This window comes from Triticum aestivum, chromosome 1A (genome assembly GCF_018294505.1).
Source record: "Triticum aestivum cultivar Chinese Spring chromosome 1A, IWGSC CS RefSeq v2.1, whole genome shotgun sequence".
Lineage (NCBI taxonomy): Eukaryota > Viridiplantae > Streptophyta > Magnoliopsida > Poales > Poaceae > Triticum > Triticum aestivum.
In genome coordinates this window covers 522,479,302-522,496,223 of record NC_057794.1, presented here as the reverse complement: position 1 = coordinate 522,496,223, position 16,922 = coordinate 522,479,302, and positions in this window count along the sequence as shown.

The window sequence follows — 16,922 nt, the reverse complement described above, 5'->3', positions numbered from 1 at the left end:
GTAAGGGATGGCAAATTATCAAATTTGGCCGGTTCCAGAGAGCGGAGCAGTAAAGATTAGGGTAGGGGGTGAACACCTGAACGGAGCGGGGCTCGTCTACAGTGTGCCGGTGTGCAGTGGCGTAGCTAGGATTTTATCTCAGGGTGGTCCAATTGACAGGAAAAAAAATTGCTCCACAAATTCAACTAAACCAGCATATGCACACAGAATATATCAATAAGGTCTTCATCACAATAATAAAATTCATGGTTAAGTCTTAAATTCGCGTAAAAGAAGATTCACACCTTATATGTCGGGATAACGCCTTCTCACCATGAAAGTATCAATTATATCATCTTCATTCACTTTGAAGAAAGCATCTCGCCTGATGTATATAACGCAATCAAAAGAGATACTATGTCTCCAGTCCTCTTCATTTTGCAAAAATTCTACACAAACATTAATTTATTATCTATCAACTGGATCAAATCCCTAATGATAAGTCAGTTCTATACTTCTATTTATCAATTATCAATTGCCAAAAGTAAAACTATATCTTGCACTCTCAGATCTCAGCTTAACTTGTTCAAATCTTCATAGCAAAAGAAATTTACACTTTGAATTTATGAATAAGGAGAACAAAATATCTTACTTTTGATTGGAGTAGTAGGATGAAAAACTGAACAAGTGGTGCTCAACCTAATGCTTCACCGACAGCCTGTTTGCCGCTGCAGGCAAGTGTCCTTCGCCCGGCCACCGGTTCGGCACGTCGATTAGTGCCCTGTCGGCCGGTGGATGCGCAGTGGGAGTGCGGGGCGATGGCGGATGGCGCTCGCTGCTAGGGTTCCAGAACTGCAAGAGAAGACGGGAATCAGGAACGTCTTCTGGTGTCGATCAATCAGCGCATACACGCGTTCGAGGAGACTAACGAGCCAACCTTCACGTATACATGGGCTGAGTTGGGCTTGCTTTCTTCTTTTTCTTTTTGATAGACTAGTAGTATATTAATGGGCTGAATTCCAGGGTGGTCCATGGACCACCCAGGCCACCCTACAGGCCACTGCCGGTGTGGATTGGAACGGAAGGTGGTTGTAGTAGTACGTGGAGGGGGGTGGAAAAGGGCGGGCTAGAAAATGCAGCGACAGTGGCGCCCATGAGTGGAGTGAAACCTCGGGACTGTTAGGATTAATTAACGAGTGTTAATGAAGGGATAATCCCTGCTTATCCTAACCGTGGGCAGTGGCGAACTGCCGCGTCGGTTCACTGCCCGCCAGGCATCTCCTCCGAACAGACGTCTTTCTACAAGCATCTCTTCCCTTTGTATAAAGAGCAGTTTTCAATCAATGAAGAGAACAGCGATTCATTCTTGCACTTGTTTCTTAATAGGGACAACGGGCACACGGCCTCTGGTTTCGCCGAGCGCACAGCCACACTGGTCTGCCACCAAGAGGTCCAGAGGAAGGTTCCCGCCAAGTACTCCCTCCGTTCGGAATTACTTGTCTCGGAAATAAATGTATCTAGTTCTAGATACATTTATTTCCGAGACAAGTAATTCCGAACGGAGGGAGTAGAGTACAAGGAGAGCCCAGAGCGAGCGATTGGTGGGCAGGCTACTTGAGCTGAGCTAGGGCGCGGCGGACGCAGCAGACCGGGGCGTGCAGCGGCACGACGCGGTGATCACTTTGCGACGTCCTCATCTCATCCTACGTGACGGCGTAGCGACCTCTGCCTTTGCGTGTGCCTTGCAGTAGTACCACCTTTTGACGACCTCACGACGGTATTGGATGGTAGGCCAAATTGTGCAAGGTTTTCTCCCTCCTTTCCGGTTATAAGGCTCAAATCTCAAATCTTATCAAGCAAGGCATTTTATAAATAGACAAATGTGTCTCATACTTTATAAAGCTATCTCAATTAAATTCATGCATTAATTTGGATTCATTGTGGTGCATGCATGCTAGGCCACTACTTTTAGATGAGTAGGAACATTACATGCATTGGTGGTGCGTTCCTCTTTAATTCCTGCATGCAAAGATTTAATGCGCATTGGAAATTAAAAATAAGATGGAGACGAACCCTCTAAATTGGAAAAACAAAAAAAAGTTGAAACAAACCATATGAACTAGAAAGGAGGGAGTAGTAGTAAGGTTGTTTGTAATGGGAGTATTATAGGTAGTATCATGCATGTCAACTAAACAATGTTGATGAGGTGGCATAGAAATTAAATGAAAAAAGAGATGCTTGAGTATCATATCATGATACGTACTGTATCATATTAAATGATGTGTTAATTTATGTCATGTATGACAATAAATGTAGTTCTATATGATACCAACCAACATATGATATCATGCATTACAGATGTAGTATATACACTAGTGTCATATGCATGATACTAATATATGATACTTTTCATTACAACCAGCCTTAACGAGGTGATGCATGATCGATGTTGACAAGATATAGGGCAGAAAAATCTATTAAATCTTCACCGCATAGCAAACGAACGGCTCACGGCAGACGGCAGTTCTTCCATCAATCATCGCTCGCAAACAAACCTGAGCTGTCCATTTCTCTCCCGTCCCAGGAGCAAACAAAATTTTGCCTGTTTCAAAAAAAAAAAGAGGAGCAAACAAAACGCCCAGCCCAAACGGACGCGTAAGCACGCGCCAAATGTCAACGCTCGCCGGTGCCAATTAGACGAGTCAATGTACGTACGTAAGGGATTGGGTTATGATTACGATTATCTATGTATCGATCGACGGCGACACCTCCCAGTCCCATAGCACAAATGCACCGCACCGACTCCCCGCTAGGAAAGTCAGAGGTCACCCTACAGTGTACGCATGACAGATGACACGAGCATAGCATAATGTCAGCGTGCCATGTTCCCAAAATTTTAAAAATGTCAGCAAGTGTATGCACCGCACGTGTACACACCGAACTTGTTTGGATTAGCCTTTGGATCGATACACATTACTAGATGTGGCATGCTTGTGAGATGTGTACTCTACCAATTAACAACATTTGATTTGGGCTGTGTATGCAGTTTGCTATGCACGGCTGCTAACTGCTTCCAGGTCCTGACAAAATCTAACCACTAGAAAATGTACAATTCACACAACCACACGGGAAAAAAAAAGCCAAAACCATCTTGCCACACTTGACAGGGACGAAAAGATTAAAAACACACCGGGCTCTAAGCTGCTGCGCGTGCAGTGACTGTCCGTACACACCGGCCGGCCGGTCGCTCTCGGCTAGCCGCCGTGCACGGCGGCGGCGGCGGCTGGGGCCTTCTTGATCGTCGCGGCGCCGAACCCGCCGCCGCCGCCGACGCGCGGCGGGAGGCCGCTCCCGACGGCGGCGCTGCGGCTCCTGCGCACGGCCGGGGGCGGCAGGCCGACGCGGCCGGCGTCGGCGCCGAAGTCGCACGGCGCGTCCTCGTCGATCGTGCCCACCCCCACGCTCCGGCTCCTGGGCGGCACGGCCGTGGCCGCGGGGGAGGCGCCGCTGCCCTGCTGGCGCTGGGACATGGCGCGGACCAGCTCGCCGACGTCGTCGTCCCCGCGCCGCGTGGAGCGCGAGCTGAAGGTGGCCGCCTGCATGCGCATGGCCCCGGCCCCGCCGCGGCCCACGGCGCCCGCGTACTGCGTGGGCATGGCCCCCGCGCACGCCGACATCTTGCGCACGTACGAGTCGCACGCCCGCGACAGCGCCCGCACCGGCGCGCCCAGCCACCGCCCCAGCTTCCTCCCGCCGCCCTGCCCCTTCTCCTGCTTCATCCCGGTCCGGTCGACGCCTTTCTCTCCTCTGCGAGTCAATGGGTGAGGCGATGGATGGATGAGTCGAGTAGACGACGATGATTGATTCTTGGACGCGGTGGGTATATAAAGGGACAGGCCGGATGGATGGATGGTCCAGTCACCTGGTTTGAAACTTTGAACCAGCATAGCATAGCACCCACCGGGGGTTATTTTTTCAGGCGCGCACCGCACACACCCCGCAGTCAAATCAAATTGGAGCAAGAAATGTTCAGCAACTGGGCGTATATATGACAATATACAAACATGATGAGTATGAATGGAACTCGTCAAAGTCGCGCGCGATTTGCCCGATAACTTAACACGGTCTAGTAGGCGAGCCGAGCCGCGTCCTCTCTTCTGTTGTAGCTTGGGCAGTTTGCACACCTCGGTAGCAGCAGTACATAGTAGTGTTGGATCTGGCTTGAACTGTGTAAAAATGGGTATAAAAACGAGAGCTAGCTTAACACTCAAACGTTTAACATGTTGCACCCATGCGTGCTTAGGTTAATCTGTGGCCTTTTTGGAATTGAGTTTCTTCTGGTGTGGAGAACCTGAATGAAACTGAGATGCAAAATTCTACCGATAATCAAAGCGTGGGTGACCAGTTACCTGTCTTGTCTTGCCCAGACATGGAAAAACAGGAAAAGCGGGTGACCTTGTCCCTTTTCCCAGCCTTTTTTGAGCACTTTAACTTTAACTGGATTGAGCAATGCTGTTTGTATACTCCTGAGCTAAACCTAGCTGTTACTAGTAGTACTACATTTTACCAAATCGTATTATATCGGAGTATTTTTAGGGGAAATTATATTGAAGTGCATGTAAGCAAGGGGGTGATTTGAGAAACGAAGGAAGAGCTGTTCGATTAAGAAACGTGATGCCGTCTTGTTGTGCGGATAAAATTAGAGGAGATGCAGACATGGGCAGCTCCTGGAGATCCTTTTATTAGGGGTAAAGCAATGCTTTATTCATCAAATACCACAGTTTGTGAGATACAAATTGGATCGTTGGATTGAGTGAACCACACGTGGTCTCTTGATCTAATTACTAGTGACTGGGGCGCGCCCTTGGCGCGTTTCCTATGCGGTTCTTTGCGTACCAGTCTTGCTAGCATAGTTTTGAATGTGCTTGTGCAGCCCAGATGAGCGCCAGATGTTAAACAAAAATGAGCAGTACCATGTCACTGAATAAATCCGTATCCTTATAGTAAAGGAGTTGTGCTTCTCTTCACATAACTTTTCTCACATTTTGAGCGCCTTTTGGCACTATCAGTCACCAAAGTAAAGTCACATTACAATTCTGAATGCTCTAGTGCAGAAACACCAGTGACCACATTTCTCATGAACCTTCTGCTTCAATAAGTCGACATCACCTCGACAGAGGACACCTGAATTCACATACCATGGCCATCGCCCATAATAATTTCTATGTATATAAGAGAAATCTGTCATAAACAAAAGGGGTTTCACCTTTACACAGTTAATACAAAAGAATGACCTGTGTTAAAATCAAAGGCCTCTAGATTAAACAAAAATCGAGAACAGAATTGTTCACCCATCAGCATGAAAGGAATAGTGTGCTTTATACAGAAAGGAATGATGTGCTTTATAAAAGTGAGCACGCTACATGGATGCAAGGGTCCAGTGGTGATAATCTGCATCGAGATTGGTCATTCATATTTCATCTATGATCTGTAAATAGTCGAAAAAGAAATTCAACTTCTAGATGAAAAACACAATAGCATGGGTATTGAATTGCAAGATGGGCCTTGTTTCAACACTATATCGCATCCCACTGGTGGTATTGTTTTCCTCTTATTGTAAACGGCCTAATTCCCAAACAGCCATGTTTCCGACAATAGAGTTATCGAGAAAATTTAAGAGAATTCCATCGCAAAATCTGCAAAAATCTAAAACCTACACAAAGATCAAAGAGAATTACTTCGAAGAACACTCTGAAATTGTGTGACCTTACATGCACACAACAGCTGTGATCTAACTCTTTTTTTTGCAGGCTTATGATCTATTTCCTTGAAAATCAAAATGTATGCTTCATAGTATCTCCTTCTGTTTAGTACAGAACCTTGACCATGAAACATGATCACAAATTCAGATTTTCTATACTGCAAGTTCATGCTAGAACCAGATATTCACTTGTGATATATGGATCAAGCAATAGAGAGAGAGAGAGAGATAGAGATAGAGAGAGAGGGAGAGAGAGGATGTGAGTGGACGAAAGGGACAACCTCGATTCATCTGTCGTCCAAAGCCGCCATGAAAAGGGGGATAGAGATGGTGGGGTTGACTTGCTACATAAGGCCAGCAGTGGTTGTGTTACCGAGTTATAAGCAAAGATGAAATGAACATTCAAAGCCAGCTATCATCCAGGAGGTTCATCAGCCTCACAGCCTACCATAGCAAGATAAAGAAAGATGAAATGACCGCTTGGAATAAGCGGTTAGCTATCTCAAAAATAATCAACAACTCAAAAAAAAGATGAAATGAACATTCAAAGTCACATATCATATAGGAGGTGCATCAGTATCACAGCTTACCATTGGCATGCGCTCCCAGACTGTATGTACATGTGTGTTTCTGCTTTATTCCCTAATACACTCATGTACGTGAACATAAAGCAATGGAGACAGCAAATCAGTGTTAAGGTATAAGCTGGCATGGAGACCAAGCACATGTCCCTTCCCTCATAGACGGCATTGACTTAGGTGACTGGATCAGATTTAGTCCCAGAGAAGGGAACAACTTCGCTCATGGTCGCCCTAACCCGACAGACGGTACCATTGAAGTGTGTAACTACACATTGTTTGGCTTCTTCCAGTACAGAAAGGAAGCTTGATTATCCTGCCATTTCAATATCAAGTACAAAGGTTTTTCCAAGGAGAATCCAACATGTACAAAGTAACTAAGTCATTGCATCAAATCGGAAAGAGGTAAACAGAATTTGGATACAATAAAAGGTGCCACCGTCCAGAAGTGAACATGTTATATAGCAAACAGAGCAATTCTAGTTGTATCTTCACACAAACACTAACAATGTCTATTTGGAGAAAGGAAAAAGGACGCCAAACACCCATCTATGTCTTCAGCGCCAACAAATGAAAGTTACACACGAATATATAATTCTTAGCATCTAAGTTGACAAACTGGAAGACTAATTTAGCTGCACATCAAGAAGAAAACCCAGTCAAACAGTATGTTTAGAACCTCAACATCATTTTCAGCCTATAGAGCTAAAAAGCAGCTAAATTTAATCGCTGATATCAGTAGTGCTACAGGCAAACTTATGTAACTTTGTCCACTAATGTAAAATGAGCACAACTAAAGAAAGCTTAGGTGTTCCTTTTCCATTCGTTCTTATTTGCCCCTTATATGCGAGTTAGAACAAGTATACAACAAGCTTGTTCTGCAGATTTTTGGATAGCAGTGACTAATGTTTGCCCAAAAAGAATGCTTTAAATCAGCTAATCTTGCCACCCAGAAGCCGAATTGGTGAACACATATGAAAATCCAAACTCAGATTAACAACAGTTAGGTAATTATTCACTCATGGAGAACAGAACAAATATAAGATTTATACAGAGGGGGACTATAAAATTCAATAAATCTCTACGGTTGCCTGACGCTAACCATCAGTCTACCAAGGTTAAGATAATGGTAGAAAATACTAACATCAATACCCATGTCCCAAAGAAAAGAGAAAGAAGCTTATAAATTTATCATCTATCCAACTGGTGCACGACAAAAAACTGAGGGAAAACATTTAGTATTTGAACAGAAAAGATTAGGTTCACTCATGCATATATAAAGCTGAAGATGAAGAAAATATGCCCTAGAGGCAATAATAAAGTTATTATTTATTTCTTTATTTCATGATAAATGTTTATTATTCATGCTAGAATTGTATTAACCGGAAACATAATACATGTGTGAATACATAGACAAACATAGTGTCACTAGTATGCCTCTACTTGACTAGCTCGTTGATCGAAGATGGTTAAGTTTCCTAGCCATAGACATGAGTTGTCATTTGATTAACGGGATCACATCATTAGGAGAATGATGTGATTGACTTGACCCATTTCGTTAGCTTAGCACATGATCGTTTAGTTTGTTGCTATTGCTTTCTTCATGACTTATACATGTTCCTATGACTGAGATTATGCAACTCCCGTTTACTGGAGGAAAACTTTGTGTGCTACCAAACGTCACAATGTAACTGGGTGATTATAAAGGTGCTCTACAGGTGTCTCTGAAGGTACTTGTTGGGTTGGCGTATTTCGAGATTAGGATTTGTCACTCCATTGTCGGAGAGGTATCTCTGGGCCCTCTCCGTAATGCACATCACATAAGCCTTGCAAGCATTGCAACTAATAAGTTAGCTGCGGGATGATGTATTACGGAACGAGTAAAGAGACTTGCCGGTAACGAGATTGAACTAGGTATTGAGATACCGACGATCAAATCTCGGGAAAGTAACATACCGATGACAAAGGGAACAACGTATGTTGTTATGCGGTCTGACCGATAAAAGATCTTCGTAGAATATGTAGGAGCCAATATGAGCATCCAGGTTCCGCTATTGGTTATTGACCGGAGACGTGTCTCGGTCATGTCTACATTATTCTCGAACCCGTAGGGTCCGCACGCTTAACGTTATGATGACAGTTTCATTATGAGTTTACATATTTTGATGTATCGAAGGTTGTTTGGAGTCCCGGATATGATCACGGACATGACCAGGAGTCTCGAAATGGTCAAGACATAAAGATCGATATATTGGATGGCTATATTCGGACACCGGAAGTGTTTCTGGTGATTTCATAGAAAACCGGAGTGCCGGAAGGGTTAACGGAACCCCCCGGGGAAGTATTGGGCCTTAGTGGGCCTGAGGGGAGAGAGAGGGCAGCAGCCCAGGAGGTGGCACGCCCCCTCCCATGGGGAGTCCGAATTGGACTAGGGGAGGGGGGCGCGGCCCCTCTTTCCCTCTCCCTCTCCATCTCTTTCCTTCCCCCTTCTCTCTTCCTAGTTGGACTAGGAAAGGGGAGCCCTACTCCTACTAGGAGGAGGACTCCCCCCTCCTTGGCGCGCCCCAAGGGTCGGCCGGCCTCTCCCCCTTGCTCCTTTATATACAGGGGCAGGGGGGCACCTCTAGACACACAAGTTGATCTTCGTGATCGTTCTCTTAGCCGTGTGCGGTGCCCCCCTCCACCATAATCCTCGATAGTATTGTAGCGGTGCTTAGGCGAAGCCCTGCGACGGTATAACATCAAGATCGTCACCACGCCGTCGTGCTGACGGAACTCTTCCCCGACACTTTGCTGGATCGGAGCCCGGGGATCGTCATCGAGCTGAACATGTGCTAGAACTCGGAGGTGCCGTAGTTTCGGTGCTTGATTGGTCGGGCCGTGAAGACGTACGACTACATCAACTGCGTTGTGCTAACGCTTCCGCTTCCGGTCTACGAGGATACGTAGACAACACTCTCCCCTCTCGTTGCTATGCATCACCATGATCTTGCGTGTGCGTAGGAATTTTTTTGAAATTTCTACGTTCCCCAACAAACATACATCAAGTGAATCACATGGTATCCCATTGTCACCACAGATACGCACGGCAAGACATACATCAAGTGTTCTCAAATCTTTAAAGACTCAATCCGATAAGATAACTTCAAAGTGGAAACTCAATCCATTACAAGAGAGTAGAGGAGGGAGAAAACATCATAAGATCCAACTATAATAGCAAAGCTCGCGATACATCAAGATCGTACCACCTCAAGAACACGAGAGAGAGAGAGAGATCAAACACATAGCTACTGGTACATACCCTCAGCCCCGAGGGGGAACTACTCCCTCCTCATCATGGAGAGCACCGGGATGATGAAGATGGCCACCAGAGAGGGATTGCCCCCTCCGGCAGGGTGCCGGAACGGGTCTAGATTGGTTTTTGGTGGCTACGGAGGCTTCTGGCGGCGGAACTCCCGATCTATTGTGCTCCCCGATCGTTTTAGGGTATATGGGTATATATAGGAGGAAGAAGTACGTCAGGGGAGCCACAAGGGGCCCACGAGGGTGGAGGGCGCGCCCCCTGCCTCGTGGCTTCCTCGTTGCTTCCCTTACGTGGACTCCAAGTCTCCCGGGTTGCTTTCCTTCCAAAAATAAGTTCTGTGAAGTTTCAGGTCAATTGGACTCTGTTTGATTTTCCTTTTCTGCGATACTCTAAAACAAGGAAAAAACAGAAACTGGCACTGGTCTCTGGGTTAATAGGTTAGTCCCAAAAATAATATAAAAGTGTATAATAAAGCCCATAAACATCCAAAACAGATAATATAATAGCATGGAACAATAAAAAATTATAGATACGTTGGAGACGTATCAGCATCCCCAAGCTTAATTCCTGCTCGTCCTCGAGTAGGTAAATGATAAAAACAGAATTTTTGATGTGGAATGCTAACTAACATATTTATCCACGTAATTCTCTTCATTTTGGCATGAATGTTTAGATCCATAAGATTCAAGACAAAAGTTTAATATTGACATAAAAATAATAATACTTCAAACATACTAACAAAGTAATCATGTCTTCTCAAAATAACATGGCTAAAGAAAGCTACAAAATTATATAGTCTGGCTATGCTCCATTTTCACCACACAAAATATTTAAATCATGCACAACCCCGATGACAAGCCAAGCAATTGTTTCATACTTTTGATGTTCTCAAACTTTTTCAATCTTCACGCAATACATGAGCGTGAGCCATGGACATAGCACTATAGGTGGAATAGAATGATGGTTGTGGAGAAGACAAAAAGGGAGAAGATAGTCTCACATCAACTAGGCGTATCAACGGGCTATGGAGATGCCCATCAATAGATATCAATATGAGTGAGTAGGGATTGCCATGCAACGGATGCACTAGAGCTATAAGTGTATGAAAGCTCAACAAAAGAAACTAGTGGGTGTGCATGCAACTCGCTTGCTCACGAAGTCCTAGGGAATTTTGAGGAAGCCCATCATTGGAATATACAAGCCAAGTTCTATAATGTAAAATTCTCACTAGTATATGAAAGTGACAACATAGGAGACTCTCTATCATGAAGATCGTGGTGCTACTTTGAAGCACAAGTGTGATAAAAGGATAGTAGCATTGCCCCTTCTCTCCTTTTCTCTCAATTTTTTTGGGCCTTTCTCCTTTTTTTATGCCCTCTTTTTTCTCTTTTTTTATTTGGGCTTCTTTAGCCTCTTTGTTTTATTTATTTATTTATTTATTTATTTATTTTCGTCCAGAGTCTCATCCCGACTTGTGGGGAATCATGGTCTCCATCATCCTTTCCTCACTTGGGACAATGCTCTAATAATGAAGATCATCACACTTTTATTTACTTACAACTCAAGGATTACAACTCGATACTTAGAACAAAATATGACTATATATGAATGCCTCCGGCGGTGTACCGGGATATGCAATGACTCAAGAGTGACATGTATGAAAGAATTACGAATGGTGGCTTTGCCACAAATACGATGTCAACTACATGATCATGTAAAGCAATATGACAATTATGGAGCGTGTGATAATAACCGAAACGGTGGAGAGTTGCATGACAATATATCTCGGAATGGCTATGGAAATGCCATAATAGGTAGGTATGGTGGCTGTTTTGAGGAAGGTATATGGTGGGTTTAAGGTACCGGCGAAAGTTGCGCGGTACTAGAGAGGCTAGCAATGGTGAAAGGGTGAGAGTGCGTATAATCCATGGACTCAACATTAGTCATAAAGAACTCACATATTATTGCAAAAATCTATTAGTTATCGAAACAAAGTACTATGCGCATGCTCCTAGGGGGATAGATTGGTAGGAAAAGACCATCGCTCGTCCCCGACCGCCACTCATAAGGAAGACAATCAATAAATAAATCATGCTCCGACTTCGTCACATAACGGTTCACCATATGTGCATGCTACAGGAATCACAAACTTTAACACAAGTATTTCTCAAATTCACAACTACTCAACTAGCATGACTCTAATATCACCATCTTCATATCTCAAAACAATCATCAAGTATCAAACTTCTCATAGTATTCAATGCACTTTATATGAAAGTTTTTATTATATCCCTCTTGGATGCCCATCATATTAGGACTAGTTTCATAACCAAAGCAAACTACCATGCTGTTATAAAGACTCTCAAAATAATAAAAGTGAAGCATGAGAGTTCATCTATTTCTACAAAATAAAACCACCACCGTGCTCTAAAAAGATATAAGTGAAGCACTAGAGCAAATGACAAACTACTCCGAAAAATATAAGTGAAGATCAATGAGTAGTCGAACAATTATGCAACTATATGAAGACTCTCTAACATTTAATAATTTCAGATCTTGGTATTTTATTCAAACAGCAAGCAAAACAAAATGAAATAAAATGACGCTCCAAGCAAAACACATATCATGTGGTAAATAAAAATATAGCTCCAAGTAAAGTTACCGATGAATGAAGACGAAAGAGGGGATGCCTTCCGAGGCATCCCCAAGATTAGGCTTTTGGTTGTCCTTGAATATTACCTTGGGGTGCCTTGGGAATCTCCAAGCTTAGGCTCTTTCCACTCCTTATTCCATAGTCCATCGAATCTTTACCCAAAACTTGAAAACTTCACAACACAAAACTTAACAGAAAACTCGTAAGCTCCGTTAGTATAAGAAAATAAATCACCACTTAGGTACTGTAATGAACTCATTCTTTATTTGTATTTGTGTAATATCTACTGTATTCCAACTTATCTATGGTTCATACCCTCTGATACTATTCACAGCTTCATCAAAATAAGCAAACAACACATCGAAAACAGAATCTGTCAAAAACAGAACAATCTTTAGTAATCTGGATCAAACGTATACTTCTGGAACTCAAAAAAATTCTCAAATAAATTTCTATACGTGAGGAATTTATCTATTAATCATCTGCAAAAATAATTAACTAAATATCACTCTCCAATAAAAAATGGCAGCAATTCTCGTGAGCGCTAAAGTTTTTGTTTTTTACAGCATGATCGCAAAGACTTTCCCCTAGTCTTCCCAAAGGTTCTACTTGGCACAAACACTAATTAAAACATAAAAAACACAATAATAACAGAGGATAGATTATTAATTTATTACTAAACAGGAACAAAAAGCAAGGAACAAAAATAAAGTTGGGTTGCCTCCCAACAAGCGCTATCGTTTAATGCCCCTAGCTAGGCATGATTATTTCAACGATGCTCACATTAAAGATAAGAATTGTAACATAAAGAGAGCATCATGAAGAATATGACTAGCACATTTAAGTCTAACCCACTTCCTATGCATAGGGATTTTGTGAGCAAACAGCTTGTGGGGACGATAATCAACTTGCATAGGAAGGTAAAGCAAGCAAAACTTCGAAATTTTAAGAACATAGAGAGGAAACTTGATATTATTGCAATTCCTACAAGCATAAGTTCCTCCCTCATAATAATTTTCAGTAGCATCATGAATGAATTCAACAATATAACCAACACCTAAAGCATTCTTTTCATGATCTACAAGCATAGAAATTTTATTACTCTCCACACAAGCAAAATTCTTCTCATGAATAATAGTGGGAGCAAACTCAACAAAATAATTATCATCTGAGGCATAATCCAATTGAAAACTAAAATCATGATGACAAGTTTCATGGATATCATTATTCTTTATAGCATACAAGTCATCACAATAATCATCATAGATAGCAACTTTGTTCTCATAATCAATTGGAACCTGATACGTCTCCAACGTATCTATAATTTTTGATTGCTCCATGCTACTTTATCTACTGTTTTGGACTATATTGGGCTTTATTTTCCACTTTGGGACTAACCTATTAACCGGAGGCCCAGCCCAGAATTGATGTTTTTTGCCTATTTCAGTATTTCGAGGAAACAGAATATCAAACGGAGTCCAAACGGAATGAAACCTTTGGGAACGTGATCTTCTCACCGAACGTGATCCAGGAGACTTGGACCCTACTCCAAGAAGTTTCCGGGGAAGTCACTAGGGTGGAGGGCGCGCCCCCCTGGGCACGCCCCCTGCCTTGTGGGCCCCTCGGAGCTCCACCGACGTGCTCCTTCCTCCTATATATACCTACGTACCCCCATTAGACCAAAAGGGAGCCAAAAACCTAATTCCACTGCCGCAACTTCCTGTATCCACGAGATCCCATCTTGGGGCCTGTTCCGGAGCTCCGCCGGAGAGGGCATCCATCACGGAGGGCTTCTACATCAACACCATAGCCCTTCCGATGAAGTGTGAGTAGTTTACTTCAGACCTTCGGGTCCATATCTAGTAGCTAGATGGCTTCTTCTCTCTTTTTGGATCTCAATACAATGTTCTCCCCCTCTCTCTGGAGATCTATTCGATGTAATCTTCTTTTTTGCGGTGTGTTTGTTGAGACCGATGAATTGTGGGTTTATGATCCAACTTATCTATGAATAATATTTGAATCTTCTCTGAATTCTTTTATGTATGATTGAGTTATCTTTGCAAGTCTCTTCGAATTATCCGTTTGGTTTGGCCAACTAGATTGATAGTTCTTGCAATGGGAGAAGTGCTTAGCTTTGGGTTCAATCTTGCGGTGTCCTTACTCAGTGACAGAAAGAGTTGCAAGGCACGTATTGTATTGTTGCCATCGAGGATAACAAGATGGGGTATTTATCATATTGCATGAATTTATTCCTCTACATCATGTCATCTTGCTTAAGGCGTTACTCTGTTTTTAACTTAATACTCTAGATGCATGCTGGATAGTGGTCGATGAGTGGAGTAATAGTAGTAGATGCAGGCAGGAGTCGGTCTACTTGTCACGGACGTGATGCCTATATACATGATCATACCTAGATAACCTCATAACTATGGTCAATTCTATCAATTGCTCAACAGTAATTTGTTCACCCACCATAGAATATCTATGCTCTTGAGAGAAGCCACTAGTGAAACCTATGGCCCCCAGGTCTATTCTCATCATATCAATCTCCATTACTTTATTTTACTTGTTTTGCTTTTACTTTTTACTTTGCATCTTTATACCAAAAATACCAAAAATATTATCTCTATCAGATCTCACTCTCGTAAGTGACCGTGAAGGGATTGACAACCCCTAACCGTTGGTTGCGAGTTGCTACCGTTTTGTGCAGGTACGAGGGACTTGCGCGTGACCTCCTACTGGATTGATACCTTGGTTCTCAAAAACTGAGGGAAATACTTACGCTACTGTGATGCATCACCCCCTCCTCTTCAGGGAAAACCAACGCTAGCTCGAGACATGGCAAGAAGGATTTCTGGCGCCGTTGCCGGGGAGGCCTACGCCAAGTCAAGTCAAGATTTACTCTCCCGTCAACGAGCCATTTCTGGCGCCGTTGCCGGGGAGGCCTACGCCAAGTCAAGTCAAGATTTACTTTCCCGTCAACGAGCCATTTCTGGCTCCGTTGCCGGGGAGGCCTACGCCAAGTCAAGTCAAGATTTACTCTCCCGTCAATGAGCCATTTCTGGCGCCGTTGCCGGGGAAGCCTACGCAAAAGTCGACATACCAAGTACCCATCACAATCTCTATCTCTCGCATTACATTATTTGCCATTTGCCTCTCGTTTTCCTCTCCCCCACTTCACCCTTGTCGTTTTATTCGCCCTCTCTTTCCCTTTGCCTTTTGTTTGCTCGTGTGTTAGTTTGCTTGCTTGTTCATCACGATGGCCTTACCTAATTTTGGTGATCTTCACCTTAAAAGGCTAGAAGATATCGAAAACAATGTCAGGAAGTTTATGGTCTTGCAATTTGAGCATAATAATTTCTTTAGAAACGAGCTTAAGGAACAAAAGAGTTTTATGAGTTATATGAATAAAGAGCTCGATGATATGTCCAAAGAATTTGATGGTGTAAGAGCCCAAATTGCTCATCTTGAAAAAATGACCGCTGAAATTTCGGATATGCAAGCCACCTTAGTCAATAAGATGGCCGCTAAACCGAATAACTATGAGAATCAAGATGAAGATCTAAAAGTTATTGATGTGTCCCCTATTAAATCTTTGTTTTGCAATATGAATCTTGATGAATCTGATTATGATCTTCCCTTACCTAGAAGGCGTTCTAAGAATTCTGAGTTTTTAGATCCTGATGATGAAATTGATAAAAAAGGGATTGAAAGAAATAAAAATCTAGATATTGCTAAACCCACTATTTTGGATCTCAAGGAATTTAACTATGAAAATTGCTCTTTAATTGATTGTATTTCCTTGTTGCAATCCGTGTTAAATTCTCCTCATGCTTATAGTCGAAATAAGGCCTTTACCGAACACATTGTTGACGCCTTAATGCAATCTTATGAAGAAAAGCTTGAGTTGAAAGTTTCTATCCCTAGAAAACTCCATGATGAGTGGGAACCTACAATTAAGATTAAAATTAAAAATTACGAGTTTTATGCTTTGTGTGATTTGGGTGCTAGTGTCTCTACTATCCCCAAAGCTTTGTGTGATTTGCTAGATTTCCGTGACTTTGATGATTGCTCTCTAAACTTGCATCTTGCGGATTCCACTATTAAAAAGCCTATGGGAAGAATTAATGATGTTCTTATTGTTGCAAATAGGAATTATGTGCCCGTAGATTTTATCGTTCTTGATATAGATTGCAATCCTTCATGTCCTATTATTCTTGGTAGACCTTTCCTTAGAACGATTGGTGCAATTATTGATATGAAGGAAGGGAATATTAAATTCCAATTTCCCTTAAAGAAGGGCATGGAACACTTTCCTAGAAAGAAAATAAAATTACCATATGAATCTATCATGAGAGCCACTTATGGATTGCCTACCAAAGATGGCAATACCTAGATCTATCCTTGCTTTTATGCCTAGCTAGGGGCGTTAAACGATAGCGCTTGTTGGGAGGCAACCCAATTTTATTTTGTGTTTTTTGTTTTTGGTTCTGTTTAGGAATAAATAATCCATCTAGATTCTGTTTAGATGTGGTTTTATCTTTTAATTAGTGTTTGTGCCAAGTTAAACCTATTAGATCTTCTTGGAAGATAGTTATTTGATCTTGCTGTAATTTCCAGAATCTTTGCGCTCAGTGCCCGAATTGT